This window comes from Schistocerca americana, chromosome 5 (assembly GCF_021461395.2).
Source record: "Schistocerca americana isolate TAMUIC-IGC-003095 chromosome 5, iqSchAmer2.1, whole genome shotgun sequence".
In the NCBI taxonomy this organism is placed as follows: Eukaryota; Metazoa; Arthropoda; class Insecta; order Orthoptera; family Acrididae; genus Schistocerca; species Schistocerca americana.
Genome location: NC_060123.1, coordinates 571438309 through 571456582, shown reverse-complemented (window position 1 = coordinate 571456582; position 18274 = coordinate 571438309).

Below are 18274 nucleotides of genomic sequence, written 5' to 3'. Positions count from 1 at the left end.
GCCTCTAAATTGTCATAGTACAAGTGAGACTCAATCACAAATGTAATTTTACATCACTTTCCGTATAGTCAATACAAGCGCCTGATTTTCACCCGTTTATAATGGCAGGCAGCAACATCGCACGGAAAAGAGTGTAGAGACAAGGTCTTACAAATTCTCTTCTCCGAAAGCAGCCACCGCAACTCTCGGAAACCACTTGGACATCCAATGCAAAATCGTTACTCCTTCACACAAATTACAGGACGCCCGCTTCCCGCTGCTTGATACGGCGCCTGCCGTTCAGAGCCAACTTGTATATCTCCATGCGATAGGCCCAGTCCCACACTCGCTGCGTCAACCCGACAACCGTCTTCCACGACGTCCCAGAGCACACCCCACAGGACCTCGCCTCGTTACTCCTCGCGCAGGCCCCAGAGGGCGCTGCTTACCGCCCTGACCGTGGCAGTAAGGATAAACCACCAGAGTGGCACTATCGATATGAGCCGCCACGGCTCACTAAGGTTTGCAGTTATGTTTATACACTGGTCATACACATTACTGTGGCCACCTACCAAAAGCCTTAATAACCACCTTTTGCAGCCCAGACTGCTGTGATATCAGCAAGAGCAGAGGGACTGGGGTTCTGGAAGGTACTTACAGAGACGTGTATCCATGCCGACTCCAATGCCTTGTTCAGCTGTGCTATGTTTGTCGTTTGAGGGTCCATGGTGCGAACAGCCTGAACGAGATGGCCCCACAGATTCTCATTTGGGTTTAATTCCAGGGGGTTTGGTGGCCAGATTCTATCACTTGCGCCTTTTCCCGCGGTTACGCAGGGTCAGCCATGGTTAACCGGATTTGGCATGTTAATTGTAAGGGATGGCCGGATGCCCTTCCTGCCGCCACCCCGTACCCCCCAGGACGGAATTAGTGTACCCCAGCAGTCTGCATCTAGTGTAAATCGTGAAATAGTGTGAATGTGTTTCAAAAGTCTGTGACTCGTGTAACTGAGGCGGGACGTGGGTACCAGCCCGGTATTCACCTGGTAGGATGTGGAAAACCGCCTAAAAACCACATCCAGGGTGGCCGGCACACCGGCCGTCGTCGTTAATCCGACAGGCGGATGAGATACGGGGCCGGCGCCCCTACCCCAGCCCAGGAAGCAGCGCGTTAGCGCTCTCGGCTATCCCGGCGGGTAGTTTGGTTGCCAGATCTGAACGCTAAATCCATGCTGTTGCTCTTCGAACCGTGCACATACACTGTGACCTGTGTGACACGTTCCAATATTATGCTGGTAGATGCCGTCATACTGAGGAAAATCAAGTGGCATGTAGGGGTGGACCTGGACCACAACGTCAGATGCATGCTTGTCATGATCGCGCTTTCCAGAATGACTAGATTACCCAGGGAATGCCAAGATTCATCTGCAGACAGTAATGCTCCCCCCTTCTGGGTTGACAATTTTGAAAATTGTTGGAGGGCTTTGGCTCTCAGACGTTTCACACCTACTCGCCAATGGCCACCTGTCATCTGAAAGGCCACCCATAAACACTCACTGGACGTCAAGCTGCGGTATTTGCCTGCGAATTCCTGGCTTCATCGCCAATGAACATCGGTCAGGCTGGTTGCATGAACCAAATGCCTACTGCAGAGACCCATCTGCGGCAACACCAGCTGAAACATTCCCTACGAACTGAGTTTTCTTTTTTTTTATTTGCTTATTTAATTTAAAGTTTTGATTCTGCTCTCTTGAAACCGAGGGAGTCACAATTTTTCAGTCTTTGTCAGATTTCTACATTTATTAGAGGACATTATAGAAATTATTCTTATTCTTACTATAGAGACTTGAAGAATTATGTACAGATGCACTTTCTGTTTTCAGGAATTTTTCCGTAATATCCTGCTAACAACTGCCACGTGCTACTGGGTTTCGTATTAAGTCAATTACTATATCTTTTCCTGCGTTGCACAAACAGCAGTTACCCAAACAAATGTCTAATATTGCATCTACTTCCCGGGAAAACTCCATGCCAAGCAAGCATTCAACTCTAGGAGATGCTTCAATGTTAAGAATGGGCATAATATAACTCCATTTTCTATTATGAAATCTATTTGTGTCTGCCACTCGACAGGCTGCGTCTTTGCTCCTAAAGCTAAAGTTATACACCACTTTTATACGACATAAGTCGGCGCTTTGTTTATCTCCTCAATCGTGTTACATAAATTCTGCAATGTAACGTTAACAGCGGTACTTGTGTCTATGAACATGGAAGTATGAATCTTCCCAACTAACTACGGTCGCAGGTTCGAATCGTGCCTCGGGCATGGATGTGTGTGATGTCCTTAGGTTAGTTAGGTTTAATTAGTTCTAAGTTCTAGGCGACTGATGACCTCAGAAGTTAAGTCGCATAGTGCTCAGAGCCATTTGAACCATTTTCTTCCCAACTATAGCCATGATTGAAGACTGGACTACTTCGCATAGCTTATTAGAACATGTGTTTTGATCCATAGTTAAGTAATTTCTTATATAAATTCCTTCATTATATCTTAACAGGTTAACGTGACGGCTTTGATTTCCCTCATATCCTATGAAACAGAGGGCTCGATGAGATAAGATTTAGTTCGACAAAGGTTTGTTACTGTATGTCGACTGTTACTCATTGCTCACTTCAGTGGTATCTATCGAAGTGCCCTGATTCTGTGAGTCAGGAGTCTGGTGGACCATTACGCATCAGATTATTCAGCAGGTGGTTATTATTCACATTTCTTTAGTTTTGATTCGCATCATGCAAATTCCAGTAACGTGCCCATTTTTTCCCACAAAACTGTTGCGTTGGTAACTAGGACGCTGTTTATTGCACTTTTTTCTGCTATTGTGATTCAGTTTCGGCGGGCGATGGTCGTTAAGCTGTACCGCATACATCAGAGCTGACGTTCAGCTGAGCCGAGCTGTGGCTCTGTGCGCACAGTTGATTAGGCAGTGGCATGTTATTGTAGCCAATACCGTTATTATTACTGAGCATTATATCTGCTCGTAAGAGGTCTATTAAGTATAGTATTAACATAAAGTTTTCTAAGTTCTCATCTGGTACGTGTACTAACTTCTCACGAACATAGGAAGGTAATTTCGCCTTCAAGTTCGTTAACATGTCTGTGTGAGAAAGAGTCTCGTCTCAATAACGAGTTCTACTTAGAAAATCCTCAAAATATCCAAGAAGACCGTTTAGTATGGAAGCGCTCGGGATTGAATACCTGTCTCCTAAGTCGTTCCTGACAGCATCTTCACTAGTGCTTAGAAATGCTCTTTCAAATTGTCCGTAAGCTTTGCCATGTTTGTGGCCCAAAAGGGTGCTATCCTCTTGTATGTATCCTGCTGTTCAGTCCAGGATTGGGTTAACACACCACTGAAACCCGTCCTGAACACAATGCAATGTGGTGTAAGTTTACCTGTCAAAAAGACGTGGAATTTTCTGTGCTTAATTAAACTTTCTTCTAGGAGTACTTTAGATAGTGCAGGCGTTACTCTAGCTTCGTACAGCATCCGACTTGGGTATAAGTCACCAGAATTCATTCCCGTTACTGTCATGTGATATGCAGCAGGAGTGCTGTGAAAACCATATACTTTATTGGCAGATGATGGGGTGTCCTGAACTGTGCTCTAACCGCAGACAATTCCTGTTGTATTGTCGTAATTTGTGCAGCCATTATGGCAAATCTTTGATTAACATTAGTTTTATTTTTTGCAGATTCGGACTTCACCGACCTGCCAGAACTGTCTCACTCAAACGCAACGGCTCTGGTCGTTTCATTTACAACTCATTCAAACTCAGAATTGAATGTATCACTAATTTCTACATCTTTGTGCAAAAAGTATTCTGAACAGTCATAACGATGTGCTTGCACTAATCATTGTATTGCACCTGTACCTTATCTTCCTACTCTTCCAAGAGACTTCACTACAGTTGCTCTTAATTAGCTTTATTGTTTAGACAAAGCTGTACAGCTTCCGGGAGACAGCAATAAAGCTTCTTTAAGTGTGAAACAACATCTGCTAATATATTATATTTCACCGACAAAGTGTTAAAATTTGGAGTTAATGTCTCTTAATCACAGGATTCTTTTCGTAAATCATTGGAGCGTTTTTTAATTCTTCTGACATTTTATGTAGTTGCACCGACTGCTTCTGCAATTGCGCTGTCATGGTGTCCTACATTACTTTAAAATTTGGTAACAACAGCGTACGTTGCTCGGTTGGTTCATCAATTACTCAATTCAGGTGAAGTCTCATGCATTGGAATATTTACTTCATGTGAAGCGTCATCGTTCTGAACATTTACATTACGTAAAGGATTGTCTAGATCAGCGTCAACTTCACATAAAAGAATATCAAATGAAACACTTGAATCACTTTCAGAGTATGAACCTAAACCGTTTTCCACGTTAGTAAATTCGCCTTGTTCAGAGTTAAATTCCATAATATTATTCTCGTCAGTAGCATTTTTGCGTTCTTTCCTATTCAAGCAAAAACGTTTAAAAGACTTTTGTATGAGTTATGATTTGAAAAACTATCTTCCTGATAACAGTGTTTAACATTCACTTTCACCTAGATCAAGAATGAAGCATTGTCTATGTAGCTATGTGGCGTGACTTCGCCATTACAAGAGGTATGTTACAAGAATGGCCATCTTGTAACCAGAAAATTGTTGCAAGATAGAATTTATCTTACATTTAGTTAAAAAATGTTTGCTTGTAATGTACGAAGGTCTCAGTGTAAAAACTGTACGCATTTTAAGATAAAAAACATTTTTGCTGTTCTTAGCTTAAGGACGTAATTCTTAATAATTTCTTTTATTTCCCATTTCATGGAGTAATTCTTCTCATTCCCATCGCAATAATTTTCTCGACTTAGGTTTTTTGTGAATAACAGGAAACTAAACTGGGTAGGCCCCAATCTAAGAAGAGGTTGCCTTCTAGTAGAGGCAACTCTTCAGGGAAAGAGAGGGAAGGGCAGAAGAAGGTTCCAGATGCTGGATGATGTCGGCAGGACACAAGGAGGGTACCAAAGAATGAAGAGGAAGGCAGCAGACAGAGAAACATAGAGGGCTATGCAGTCAAAACCCAATGATGATGACGTTTGTATATACTGGACTGTCTCGTAAAAAAGACTATGTAAGACATTTGCAAGTCGCCTCCCGGTTCAAATGGTTCAAATGGCTCTGAGAACTATGGGACTTAACTTCTGAGGTCATCAGTCCCCTAGAACTTAGAACTACTTAAACCTAACTAACCTAAATACATCACACACATCCATGCCCGAGGCAGGATTCGAACCTGCGACCGTAGCGGTCGCGCAGTTCCAGACTGTAGCGCCTAGAACCGCTCGGCCACCCCGGCATCCTATCCGCATGGCTGAACGGATATGTGTGCGCGTTTGTGTGTGTGTGTGTGTGTGTGTGTGTGTGTGTGTGTGTGTGTGTATATTTGTCTTGGATCTCTTCTGAAGCCTCATCTAGTAGCAGCACTGTGGGCTTATAACCTCCTAGCTCCAGCAGCAGTGGAGATACAGACAGAAACGGGTTTTTACCAGACCCTGGCATAAAGGGCTGCCCTGCATGATAGGCATGTTTCATGGTAACTAGAGGTGGAAAACTACCGTAGCGTAGCATAGGATACCATAAGTAAGCATGCAACAGCAGTTTTCCGGTGGACTTGGTCAGTTAAGTTCCCACTCGTACGACCTATACATTAGATGTGATGCATACCAGTTAGGTGTTACCCAATAACGAGCAATTCCTTTACATATGCGATCAGTGCTTTACTATATTCACCTAAAATCCGAAAGCGTGCACTGTCTAGAAACTGAGCAAGGATTGTAAAGGGCCAGGCAACCTATGGAACATTTTTGTCCTACACAGTTATCCTCATATCTATTATTTCAAAACAAACAGTATTTACAGCAAAACTGAAATTTTCAATGTTTAATTCAAGTTCAAATTTGCTTTAAGCACTATGGGATTTAACGTCTGAGGTCATAAGTCCCCTAGACTTAGAACTACTTAAACCTAACTAACGTAAGGACATCACACACATCCATGCCCGAGGCAGGATTCGAACCTGCGACCGTAGCAGCAGCGGGTTCCGGACTGGAGCGGCCAGAACTGCTCTGCCACAGGGACCGGCTAATATTTGAATTAAACATTTTATTCTAAAATTGTTGATTTGTGGAGCGAGACAGAGAAATGTTGTAGCAAAAATAACGAAAACAGTACAGACCTATCAGCGCAATAAAACGAAATGTAATCAACACAAAGGTAAAACAGAGAAAACCGAAAAACAAAAATATATCAAACATCACTTCAAACTTCGTTGAACATATATACAGCACGCTTCTGTTACTCATAAACAACTTTCGCATTTATTGATAATAATAGAAAAACTTACCATTGATCATGATGAATGACATTCTATTGAGTACAAAACAACAACAATAACTGTGTATATATTTTATATTTGTGCAAGTAATGTATACTTGTATAAAAAATAATTACATTGGTTAGATAAAATTCAGAAGTTATGCAAATCACCTAATTTTTATTACCTGTAAAATGCAATTTGGATTCTTTGGTGATGTGGAATACACAATAGACTAACACTGAATGATGTATGGTTCTAATTATATGCAAACCAAACAATCAAGAAAACAAAGAGAAATCATCAGTTTCTCTCTTACACATTCATTTATGTTCCTTTCCCTACCAATGCTACCAATACGGCCACTAATCCTATCATTTACTACTTAATTTATGTAGTGTACATAACTACGAAACCATATTTCTGGCAGGGCACTGCTGTAGCAGTAACAGTATCGCCCCGCCAAATAAACCTGCTTTGAAAGACAGCCTATATGTCAGATGAAACAAACAGTTTCCGGGTCCTGGGGGGTAGGCTGCTGTTCATGACAGGCGTGTCATGTTGGAGTAGTACTGGCCTGCCTTCCCGACCTACTTCGCAAGGTGGCCGGTAAACAGTGGCAAATAGACGATCATCGTGACCCTGATGTGCTGCCTGCTCTGGATCACAGTTATGTTGTGGGAGTAATACTGGCCTGTCTCATTGATCTATCCTGCAGGGATTACACATGCTGCTGAGAATGGCTAGGGACAGGTTGAAGTGAATGGAGGAGGTGACGGACAGAGTGAGGAGAAGGACAAAATGGGCAGAGAGAGGGGAGGAGGGGGAGATGCATGGGGCAGGTGAAAGGTGTAGAGCAACTGAAAATAAAGCATCTATTGAATAACACAGTAATGAAACTGTGTAAAAGCTTTAACTATTATTTTATGAAAAGGCATTAAGACTTAATGTCGAGGACAAATGAATTCATGAGTCTGTGGTAAGCAGCAGGTTTCAGCAGGGAACAAGTAGACAGATTCTTTCACAAACTACGTGAGCTGACCACATTATAATTTCAGGTTCCATTCAGTCCTCAAAAATTTAAATGACCAATGAGTGGAGGGTGGAAGCATAAAAAATAAATAAACGTATAATTTTATTGCATCCAGTAACGTTTTATAATAATGTTTAATGTGAGGAATCTTCCAATACAACCTTCAGAAAAGCTTATATCTTTGAAGAAGATTACATGTCCAGCACTACCTGACTTGCCACTAAGGAGAATGCCGTAGGACAATTCATAAACACGTCTTACTGGTACAACGTTCCACTGGCGCCCTTCTGTTATCGTAATACAACACATCGAAAGAAATATTAATTCAAAAAAGGGTTTAGTGGCTAGTTCTTTGTTTTCCAGTAAAGTTTTCAGTTGTGAGCTAGTGCACTTCGCCGGCCGTGGTGGCCATGCGGTTAAAGGCGCTACAGTCTGGAACCGCGCGACCGCTGCGGTCGCAGGTTCGAGTCCTGCCTTGGGCGTGGATGTGTGTGATGTCCTTAGGTTAGTTAGATTTAATTAGTTCTAAGTTCTAGGCGACTGATGACCTTAGAAGTTAACTCTCATAGTGCTCAGAGCCATTTGAACCATTTAGTGTACTTCTTGGAGCTGATTATATTTCACTCGCTTTCCCGACTGTCGTTTCAGGAAATCTTTCGTCCCATTTACCCGCTGTGACAGTTTTACATTCCCACTGTTATTACTTCGGCTAAATGTTGACTCAGCCTACAATATAGAGAAAAATACCAGTTCTATCTAAATATACAATAAAAATGTAATATTAATTGCTTCAGAACCGAACACGGCACTCCAAAACGACGTTGGTGCACCGAAAAATACACTACGAAGAGGCAAATTGTTGCCGCTCGGAAATGCATTGTTATATTGATTCAAATTGCGTGAGTCGTCTTGTTCTTCAACAATTCATGCTATACTGGTGCGCCATGTGCTGTCACTAGCGCTAGAGTTCCGAAACAGCTCTTGTCCGAGACCATCCACTGTCTGATACTATGCGACAATCCCCCCACCTACATTTGTTTACGTTTTGGCGCAGGCACAGGATTTTGAATTTTTGTTGACTGTTTTATTATTTAACGGCACTAGGGAACCGTTAGAACTGTGCACAGTGTGATCCGTTGCAGTTCGCTCGGAGTTCACACATCGAGCAGCGAGATCTGCATTCAACATCTCGCGAAGAAAAATAGCAAAGTTTACAAAATATCTTGCCATTATAAAATGACAGCTCCATTGCAAACCTATAAATACGTTAACCATCAGTTTTGTTTTCTTGTACTGAGAGTATTATTAGCGCTTCTACGGGTTGGGGTTTGGTTGTGTGCTGAAGGAGACCAGACAGCGAGGTCATCGGCCTCATCGGATTAGGGAAGGGCGGGGAAGGAAGTCGGCCGTGCCCTTTCAAAGGAACCATCCCGGCATTTTCCTGGAGCGATTTAGGGAAATCACGGAAAACCTAAATCAGGATGGCCGGACGCGCTTGTACAGGTATTAGGCTGACGGAGACGCTCTAGTTGCACGGCAGACTTCGGTAAAAGAGAGAGTGGGCGCAAGTTTCATTCACCCCAGACAAGTCTCATGCTTCTGGATTAACACATAACAAGTCCGGCCTTCCTACGCGCTATTGCCGGTTGCATGTGGAGCGCCACATTAGTTGCAGTGCGTACCACGGAGGGCACACGTCCGCGTATTTCATGACTCCGGCCCGCTACCCGCTCCTCTAGGATACGGCTTAATTAACACGCCGCAGCGACCCGGCCCTGCTCTGTCAGTGACACCAGCTGCGCCTACCGCCACGACGGCTCTGCTCGCGTTACCGCAAAGTGCAAATTACCCGCGACATTTGCGTGGGACCGGGAACACAGCAGCGTGGCCACTAAAAACGATGTTTTTACACGGCACCGGCACGGAGCTGACGGCGGTCGCCACCAGCTTAACAAAGTGGCCGCACTAACTGCCACTTACATGGTGTCGGTCGAGCCAGTAAACTTCCTTCAACCAGGACTAACGGCTGCTGCTGCGCGGATGCAGGTGCCAGCTTCTGTACACAGTGAACATGGGATTAAAAGTTTAAGCCGTGCATAAAACGCTAGAAGGGCGACAACGAAGTGCTTATTTTAAAATACGTGTAAGACAGGGATGCAGTTTTTCTCCTGTACTGTTCAACTTGTACGCGGTGAAGCAGTGACGAAAACTGTGGAAAGTTTTCAGTAGTAAGACTAAAATTCAGCGTGAAAGGATACCAATGATAAGATTTACTGACAACATTTGTATCTCCAATCAAACGTGGGCAAAATGATAGGGTCTTTTGAATGTACACTGTCCGGTTACATTAATCTGACCACCTGTCAGAAGCCTGAATAGCCACATTTTGCAATCGGAAACGTGCACAAAGAGAGTCAGAGAGGTCCTGCAAGGTACTGACAGGGATGTGAAACCGTGGTGACTCTATTGCTGTGGCCACATGCACTAGCTTTCTCGGTTGAGGATTCATAACCCGAACAGCCGGATCGAAGTGGTCCTACAGATTCTCGACTGCGTTTAAACCCGTGGAGTTGTCCAGATGTGTGCGGGAGTACAGAAAACTCACCCTGGTGCTCTTCAAACCACGCACGTACCCTGTGAGCTGTGTTAACAAAAAATGGTTCAAATGGCTCTGAGCACTATGGGACTTAACTTCTGTGGTCATCAGTCCCCTAGAACTTAGAACTACTTAAACCTAACTAACCTAAAGTCATCACACACATCCATGCCCGAGGCAGGATTCGAACCTGCGACCGTAGCAGTCCCGTGGTTCCGGACTGCGCGCCTAGAACCACTAGACCACCGCGGCCGGCGCTGTGTTAACACATTGCATTGTCCTACTGGGAGAATCCATCAAACTGAGGAAAAACAAACGGCTTGTATGGGTCGCCATCGTCCCCAAGGGTAGATACAAACTCCAGCCATCGTCGCCGATGAAGAGCAGTCAGCATGAGTGCATGAAGCAGGCAGTTTTTTTTTCCTTCATTGAATTCCCCCCCAAAGAGGGAGGGCTGGAGGCAGCTTAGTACGCAACTGTTCAGCCTACAGAATTTTTGAACCAGAAGAAGAAGAAGACAATAAACAATAAAAGCAGGCGATAAAAGCGGGTACTTAAATTGTAAAATGGCGTAAAATTGTGGAAGGTAAAACATAAAAACAAAGAAATGATGCTAATAAAATACACAGGAAGTAGACAGACAATTAAAAAACATGGCGACAGTCTGGTTTCTGTTCGCAAGAGATATAAAAATCACACCAAGTGGCAGTATGATGTCTATTCGCAGCATTTCGGAAAAGTTGCACTACACTCACTTAACACACTGCACTAAAAAGTTGGCACGAAAATGTCACACCACAGCCAAGGACGGAGAGGGGGGGGACCTGGACAGACGAGGGGAAAAAAAGGGGGAAGGCAAGGAAAAATGATGTGGGAGGGAGGAACCGATGGAGGGAGTGGACTCATAAGGGGGGAGGGCAGATGCGAGAGGGAGTGGAGAAAGGCTGAGGAGGCGAGTGCAAAGGATTCAGGGGAGAGGAGGGAGGCAGAGTGAGGGGAGGTGGGGAAGAAACAGGATGGGAGGGGGGGAGGGAGCCCGGGAAAAGACAGAGAAAGGGAAGGAGAGGTTAGGATCAGAGTTGATAGGAGGGATAAATGGAGGGAGAGAGGAAATCACCCTGGAGGGGGAGTCGATGGAAGCCATCTTGGGAAAGGAGATGAAGGGTGTAGAGGTGGAGGGTAGGGGGGACACAACAGTGAAGCAATGGCAGAGGGTGGGGGTTGGAGTGGATAGGAGTAACCAGGGGATTAGGGGGATCAAGGCAGCGGGAGGTGTAGAGGACGAGGGTATGTTCGAGAAAAAAGAGCAGATGGGGGAAAGGAAGCAGGTCATAGAGGATTGGCGTGGGGGATGGGAGGTGTATGCGGAAGGCGAGGTGGAGCTCCTGCTAAGGAGGGCTATATGCAGCAACGTTCGCTGAACAGTGGTTGAGGTGACACCGTTGGTAGCCCCTTACTTCATCTGAGCTCAACACAGTTGCACATTTATCAGCCCGTACACCTCTTCGCAGCTGTCGTTCACCCCAGTCATCTATGTCCTGTGGTGCACCACAGTTGCCTCGGTGCCAGTTTTGGACAGCGCCATTTTGCCATGCATGCATGCGAACAGTAACAAACTTAGCCGTATCCTTGGCGTGAAAGCGAAGGATTATTCATTTTGGACGTCAGATAAATTTCTCCATTTCCGCATTACGATAACGACTGCACTGTTTTATACACCCTCCACTGCTAATGCTGCCATGTGAGTGGTTATTGCACGTTAGCTTCGAACGCAGGCGACGGTCACATTACTGTCACTGGATTGTGTAATTAATAGTTTAATGACCACATAATGTGGACTCACAGTAAACGAAAGAACGCGAAAGTAGCAAAGAGGTGCAGAAATGAAGTAACTCATAAACTTAGCATCAAAACTTCAAGACCATGAAGTAGCCGAAGTGAAGGTATTCTGCTACCTGGGAAGAAAAATAACACATGACGGACAAAGCGAACAGGATACAAGATACAGACTAGCACTGACGAAGCGGGCATTCCTCATAAAAACGAGTCAAGTAGTATCAATCACAGGATTTAATCTGAAGGAGAGTCCGCACCCGGTAGCTGAGTGGTCAGCACGACAGAATGTCAATCCTAAGGACCTGGGTTCGATTTCCTGCTGGGTTGGAAATTTTCTCCGCTCGGGGACTGGGTGTTGTATTGTCCTAATCATCATCATTTCATCTCCATCGACGCACTAGTCATCGAAGCGGCATCAAATTGAACGACATGCCCCCGGCGAATGGTCTACCCGACGGGTGGCCCTAGTCACATGACATTTCCATTTCACTTGAAGGGGAAATTTCCGAGGATGTACGTTTGGGGCACAGCACTGTATGGAAGTGAACCACGGATTATGGGAAAGTGGAGATGAAGGGAATGGTACGAGTAAAATGTGGTGCTGCAGAAGAACGTTGAAAATTAGATGGACTGATGAGGCAAGTAATCCGTAGAATCGGCGAGGAAAGGATTATATGGAAAAACTAACAAGAAGAAGGGACAGGATAGCAGGATATCTGTTAAGACATCAGGGAACTTTCACGGTATTAGAGGGAACTGCAGACGTTAAAAAGTGTAGGGGAAGGGAGAAATTGGAAAACATGCAACAAATAATTGAGGATGTTGGCTGTAAGTGCAATGCTAAGTTGAAGAGATTTGCACAGGAGAAGAAGTCGTAGCGTGGCGCGTTAAACCAGTCAGAAGAATCAAAATGACAAAATTGAAAAAAAAAAAAAAAATCCGAGTATGTGCGAGTAGGACTTGCGCACAGAAGGTTCCGTACAAACTTAATTGTGTATAGATATTTTACATATGCAGGTATACAGAATCTCGACGATTTCGATACTGATAAGATATTGGCCCCGACACATTCAGGACTTTCGAGAACGGCAAAAAAGTACTTTGTTCGTGTGTTATAATTACAAATTAACAATTTTCGGAGTTTTTCCGTCATTTCTACAGTGAAATTTCACCCCTTGGCAAATTTCACATATTCCATAGGTTTTGATGAGCGCATTTGAATCAAAATATGTGACACAAATGACCGTATCTTTTACTCGTATATTCATTGGCTTAAAAGCTTATATTTACTACAAGGCCATGTGACGTGAATTTCAATTTGATACGTACTCTCGTTCGTGAGACAAAAAAAGGTTTTTCACAGCGAGAAAAACAGACAGACAGACCCACACAGTGATTCAATAAGGGTTCTGTTTTTACCAACGAAGATACGGATTCCTGAAATCAGCTGTATTTGACCGTCTCTTAAAGCGAAGTATCCCACAGGGATCTGAGGAAAATCAAGAATGGCATGTATCCCCGATTAACGACCCTTAGTCTGGTAAATTGGACAGCCTGTATATGATTTACGATGTGTGTCGTGTTATCCATATTCGTTACGGAAAATGGTAGGCTGGTTTCCCGTCTCTGTCTCAAAATGCGGAGACAGTATTACTAGAAAGGACAACAAACCTCTAAAGAACGGACTTCAGTCTATCACACTCAGATGGCGGTAGTGACAACCCTTATACCATAGGGCACCGAAAGTGTACCAAACATCCTTTCCTGTGGACGAAAGGGCCGTAGAATTTTAGACGTCCACTGATGAAATGGGAAGAAGTAAGAAGTTTGAATGGCCAATAAGGCCTTCTGACGAAAGGAGCATATTGCTTCTACGAATGCCACAAGACGGACGAAAAGTGACGTCTCAGAAAGCTCAGAAGAGTGGACGTCGAATAATTACAAAAGGCAGTGCACCAAATCGAATTGTTACCTGCCTGGTGTCGTCCATCAGTGGTAGATGGGGATCGTGGACCAGAAGAGGGCGCCAACACGAGACCACATGCAAGAGCGCCCACTGTGACCGAGCAGAGCCAAAACGAAGACATGCACTGCTTGGAAGACTGCTGACGCCAATCAGCAAACACATCAAAGACAAGTCGGGCATACAAAGTAAAGTGTATACCTATAAGATTTGTGGAAATAATACTACCTTTGTTGTAACAGATTTACTTTAATTTTCATAGGTAAGCATAATGTATACATATAAATTTTATAAAAATTATACTTCCTTTGACAAGAATGATCTTTTCTACATCTACACCTAAATATACATCTACATGGATACTCTGGAAATCACATTTAAGTGCCTGGCAGAGGGTTCCTCGAACCACCATCACAATTCTATATTATTCGAGTCTCGTACAGCGGGTGGAAAGAACAAACACCTATATCTTTCCGTGCGAGCTCTGATTTCCCTTATTTTATCGTGGTGATCGTTGCTCCCTATGTAGATCGGCGTCAACAAAATATTTTCGCATTCGGAGGAGAAAGGTGGTAATTGGAATTTCGTGAGAAGATTCCGTCGCAACGAAAAACGCTTTTCTTTTAATGAATTCCAGCCGAAATCCTGTATCACTTCCGCGACACTCTCTCCCATATTTCGGGATAATACAAAACGTGCTGCCTTACTTTGAACTTTTTCTATGTACACCGTCAGTCCTATCTGGTAAGGATCCCACACCTCGCAGCAGTATTCTAAAAGAGGACGGACTAGCGTAGTGTAGGCAGTCTCGTTAGTAAATCTGTTTCATTTTCTAAGTGTCCTGCCAATAAAACGCAGTCTTTGGTTAGCCTTCCCCACAACATTTTCTATGTGTTCCTTCCAATTTAAGTTGTTCGTAATTGTAATACCTAGGTATTTAGTTGAATTTACGGCTTTTAGATTAGGCTGATTTATCTTGTATCCGAAGTTTAACGAGTTCCTTTTAGCACTCATGTGGATGGCCTCACACTTTTCGTTATTTAGGGTCAACTGCCACTTTTCTCACTATTCAGATATTTTTTCTAAATCGCTTTGCAGTTTGTTTCGATCTTCTGATGACTTTATTGGTCGATAAACGACAGCGTCATCTGCAAACAACCGAAGACGGCGGTCCTTAAATGTTGTACACAGTTAATAGCCGAAACTGACAGTTGTTGCCACTGTCTGTAAATTATTGTTGGCTATCTGGTAATGAAAGCAAACGCCAAAAAATAAAATAGAATAAAAAGTGTACGCTATCTGATCAGACGTTTCGGTACACACCGACGTAATGCGGATTTGACCACGTCACAGATGACACGTGAGTCTCACCCGGTACTATAAAAAGAGACGGGGTGTATCGTGTTGTCAGTATAGAAGTGGTGACAACAGAATGGGTCGCCCCTACTAAAGCTGACCAAATCCACAGTATGTGATGTGATTGTGGAGAGGGAACGCGAACGAACAACCACTGTTAAACCAGGACCAGATATCTTGTACTGACGGAATAGTTCAAATGGCTTTAAGCACTATGGGACTCAACATGTGAGATCATCAGTCCCCTACACTTAGAACTATTTCAACCTAACTAAGCTACGGACAGCACACACATCCATGCCCGAGCAGGATTCGAGCCTGCGACCATAGCAGCAGCGCGGTTCCGGACTGAAGCGTCCAGAACCGCTCGGCCACAGCGGCCGGCTGTACTGACGGACGGGGCCATTGAACATTGCTGAGGGTGGTTGTAAAGAATCACATTATATCAGCGGAAGGGATCACTCGCGAGGTCCGAAGCGTTACCACCAGTCCAGCTACCACATGGAGTATGGGTAAGGAGTGACAAAGAATGAGCTACAACGGTCGAGCAGCTCTTCATAAGCCACATATTCCTGTATCAGTTCTAAGCGATGCTTGAGCTGGTGTAAGGAACGACGACACTGGACAATGCATGACCTGAATCTAATCGAACATCTTAGGAATGCGTTAGAACATGGAAATCGTTCCAGGCTCCAGCGCCAAGTATTTATACCTTCTCTAGTTTCGGCTACTGAGAAAGAATGAGCTGTCATTCCTCTACAGACACTCAAACACCTAGTTGAAAGCGTTCAAGCTTACTTAAGGGCGAAGGCTGGACACATCCCACATTAATATCCACCAATAGATGTCCCGAAAATTTGCATCTAATAATGTGCTTCCTAGCAGTTTCTTTTCCTTTAATTTTCCGCATTTTAATGAAGATGCCCTGATAACCACCAGGACAGGACAGGTAGTTTAAGTTGTGGAAAGGGGCCAAAATAAGCGGCTGTCAGTTACACTCGAACATAGAACCCTGTGTTTCATCAAATATTACAAGAGCCAAGAAAATTAAAAAAAAAAGACACAGCTTCAGTTTTGGAACTTAATTAGCAGCTGAATACACCGTACAATCTCATTCCTTAAGGGCAAGACCACTTTAATTTAAAAACAGCTGAAAGCCAATAACTCAAAGCTCAACCAAAACCAGAAATTTAAAAGGCTAGGCCTTATCTTAAAAAGTTCCTTAATTAGGCTGAAAGCCCAAAGACTCTGACACTTTAAGAGCAAACAACTTAAATTCAAAATAGCCTGAAGGCCCATCACTTAAAACTCAATAAAATTAATTTTAAAAATTGCAGAGGTTTTATGTAAAACAGTTCTTAAAGTAGCCTGAAGGCCCAAACCATCTGACAGCTTAAGAGCAGGACAATTTTAATTCAATATCGGCCGAAGGCCCAAAGGATCTGACACTTTAAGAGCAAAACAACTGAAATTCGACATCGGCTGAAAGCCCAAGACTTAAGACTCAATAACGTTAATTTTAAAAATGCCAAAGGCTTTACGTAAAACAGTTCTTAAATTAGCCTCAAGGACCAAACCTAAAGGGCAAAACAACCGTAATCAAAAATCGGCTAAAAGCCACACAAGTACAAACAAGAAAAGACAGTACACCCAAGGGCGCTCAGAAGTTCCAAGGGTCGTCCTGGAATTCAAACACTAACGCTCGCTTAGGTAAGACAGGCAGTAGGCCCAAACATTGTCTATCCGACGACAACTCAACTGACAGACAGTCAACGGACCTACCGACAAGATAACCTCCACTTCACCTGACCAGCACACAACAGGGAGTTCAATGGAACAACGTAGAAGGTACTGGAGCCTAAAACCAATTATACATTGAGCTGTCAAACTACTCACAGTGCTGGACAGCGAAAACACGATGAGGAAAATACACTGCCTGAATTTACCTCAACGGCCAGGGTAGGTAACCGGAACTTTAACAGCCACAAGGCAGAAGATTCCGCTGACTTACTTCCATTCAAATAACCAACTGCAGTTAAACTCCACTGGAGAGTGGCTAAAATTTGCCAACTTGAAAACACACGTTGTTGCTCGTGGGAATATCCCAACAGCCAACAACGAAATCCAAAAACGTGAACAGTCGCGACTTGCTGGTAGATTAAGTCAAAACTCAGCCTCCACGTCCAGGATCGGTGAGCCACGAACCTCGTAGCAATGGGAACAGCACCACACACTCCGACACCGCATAGAGGCCGCCAGTAGGCCCGGCCAAACTAAGCGCTTCGGAGATTTCCTTGCTGCTCCACGCCAACCGACCAACTGCCCGCACACAGCCCAGCCGGAAACTATAAGCGCCAGGCCAAAGATAGTCCAAGGTGCGAAAACACACCGCTGCTGCCACCCGCGGAAACAGAGGGAAACAGCATAATCGCGATCACCGCTGGAAACTAAACACAGAATAGCAACCAAGGTTTAATCCAATGCATAGCATGGGCCAGCAGTGGCTCACTAACAAATTCGACCGTTGTTGGTTTATCTTCAGAGATCTGGCATCCCAGCAATCAGTAAAATGGCTGGTAAGTCTGGAGGAACACTACTTAATTTATTGCACCAACGTAGGGGATGCAAAAGCAGCCACTGCAATACACAACTAATGCGAACTAAACATTATGTCATTTTCTTTTTGTAAATACGTGTCATCGTAGTTTACTACGTGAGTGGTAACAATTAACATCGATTCGTAGCTTAGAAAGAGAGTCGTAAATGTAGCAAAATACAGTGCATATACTTTCTGAAACGGAGATCTCGAGTGAAAGCGAAAATTGATTACTCCAAGATAATTAAGTAATGGGTAATGCACGATATTTTATAATACTAGAAGATTGGTGGAAGCACTGAAATCCTACCACACATTATGAATCTAGCTGAGCCGTGTGTGTCTCGTGTTTGTGCCATCTATTACTTAACACCCTGTTTTGATCGTTCTGCCACCTCGTTATGTTAATTTCTTGTACTGGTGTCACTGAGTTCAAAAATAGTTCAAATGGCTCTGAGCACTATGGGACTCAACATCTTAGGTCATAAGTCCCCTAGAACTTAG